The sequence below is a fragment of the Salmo salar genome, unplaced genomic scaffold, assembly GCF_965601325.2.
Source record: "Salmo salar unplaced genomic scaffold, fSalSal1 ptg000136l, whole genome shotgun sequence".
Taxonomy (NCBI): Eukaryota; Metazoa; Chordata; class Actinopteri; order Salmoniformes; family Salmonidae; genus Salmo; species Salmo salar.
This window is the reverse complement of record NW_027675321.1, coordinates 487,691-490,047: the sequence shown is the minus strand read 5'-3', so window position 1 is coordinate 490,047 and position 2,357 is coordinate 487,691.

Below are 2,357 nucleotides of genomic sequence, written 5' to 3'. Positions count from 1 at the left end.
ATGCACTCGATATGTCCGATTTTAAAATAGCTTTTTGGTGAAAGCACATTTTGCAATATTCTAAGTACATAGCCCAGGCGTCACGGGCTCGCTATTTAGACACCCGGCAAGTTTAGCACTCACCATAATCATATTTACTATTATAAAAGTTTGATTACCTTTTGTTGTCTTCGTCAGAATGCACACCCAGGACTGCTACTTCAATAACAAATGTTGGTTTGGTCCAAAATAATCCATCGTTATATCCGAATAGCGGCGTTTTGTTCGTGCGTTCCAGACACTATCCGAAATAGTAAAGAAGTGTCGCGCGCATGGCGCAATTCGTGACAATAAAATTCTAAGTATTCCATTACCGTACTTCGAAGCATGTCAACCGCTGTTTAAAATCAATTTTTACGACATTTTTCTCGTAGAAAAGCGATAATAATCCGACAGGGAATCTCCTTTTCGGCAAACAGAGGAAAAAATCCCAAAGGCGGGGGCGGTCGGGGTCACGCGCATAAGCCCAGTGTCCCTTGATCGGCCACTTGAGAAAGGCGACAATGTGTTTCAGCCTGGGGCTGGAATGACGACATTCTGTTTTTTCCCGGGCTCTGAGCGCCTATGGACGACGTGGGAAGTGTCACGTTAGAGCAGAGATCCTTAGTAAATGATAGAGATGGAAAAGAAGTTCAAGAAATGGTCAGACAGGCCACTTCCTGTAAAGGAATCTCTCAGGTTTTGACCTGCCATTTGAGTTCTGTTATACTCACAGACACCATTCAAACAGTTTTAGAAAATTTAGGGTGTTTTCTATCCATATGTAATAAGTATATGCATATTCTAGTTACTGGGTAGGAGTGGTAACCAGATTAAATCGGGTATGTTTTTTATCCAGCCGTGTCAATACTGCCCCCTATCCTAAACAGGTTAAATGGCTGTAAAATAGTCATATGTTTGAGAAATTGAAGTAATAGGATTTTTAAGGTTAGCCCATAGAGGTTAAATGCTTTTTCAGTCCTTCCTCTTGCGTTAGCAGTGTGGAAAGGGACAGAAAGAAGCGTGGGGAGTGGTGGTGTATCCAGGGAGAAAACTAAACTAATATTCTGAAATATCATTTGTGGTCTTATGTTCCCATCTATTGGAATTATTTAGCAACTGCAGTAGTGTTGAAAAAATGTGTTATTCCTTACTAAAGTAGTAATTACTGAGAATTACTAGTTAATTTTATCACTTACAATCATAAAATAACCACTTATAGCATAACAAACAATTAAACTGACATAAACTAAAATCACTATATATGTAGTTATTTAGTTAATTACCAAATTGAGTCGGTCGGTCACATTTGAGAGTGAGGGAGATATATAGCATTTTGCAATAAAAAAACATGATTTTTGTCTCTCTGAAATGAAACCATCAAGTGATAGATTTTAAACAAATCCTTGTCTGTGAGAGATGTAATAATTAATACATAATTTCTTTAAACAATAAAAGCTCATTTCTGTAAAGTGATATGTTGCATGTTGGAACTCTTCTTATGTTTCCCATCTGAGATCAGAGTAGATGAGAGATGTAATGTTTGTCTCTGTTGTGTTGAAGCCCAATCAAGCAGGAGAGACCAGCCTCCCCTGTTCCCAGCTGTGTGTCCATGAAGAGTGATCGGTCTATGAAGCATCCTATAGTGTTTAGAGAGGGAGACTTTTCTACTGAACAAAGGTAAGAAGAACTCATGGGTCATGGTCAGTGAGTTAAACAACACTGTCTCTAGTCATTTCTCCTCTCCCATTTTCACATTTCTTTTGGTTGTTTTCATAATCCATAGGCTAATCCTTTAGTCCATTTTCATATTCCTAAAACAATATTAAACAAACACAACGTTCCCTCCCTGTGTGTGTGTGTGTGTGTGTGTGTGTGTGTGTGTGTGTGTGTGTGTGTGTGTGTGTGTGTGTGTGTGTGTGTGTGTGTGTGTGTGTGTGTGTGTGTCCAGAGGTCTTAACCTATAGAAGGACTATAGTATGTTTAGTCCCAGAGGTCTTAACCTATAGAAGGACTATAGTATGTTATAGATACTTCAGTCCCCAGAGGTCTTAACCTATAGAAGGACTATAGTATGTTTAGTCCCAGAGGTCTTAACCTATAGAAGGACTATAGTATGTTTAGTCCCAGAGGTCTTAAACCTGCCTCTCCATCTCTCCCTGACCTGAGTGTGTTAACTCCTGAGAGTCTAAGGGGGGACCATAAACCTGCCTCTCCAACTCTCCCTGACCTGAGTGTTTTAACTCCTGAGAGTCTAGGGGGGAACCATAAACCTGCCTCTCCAACTCTCCCTGACCTGAGTGTTTTAACTCCTGAGAGTCTAGGGGGGAACCATAAAC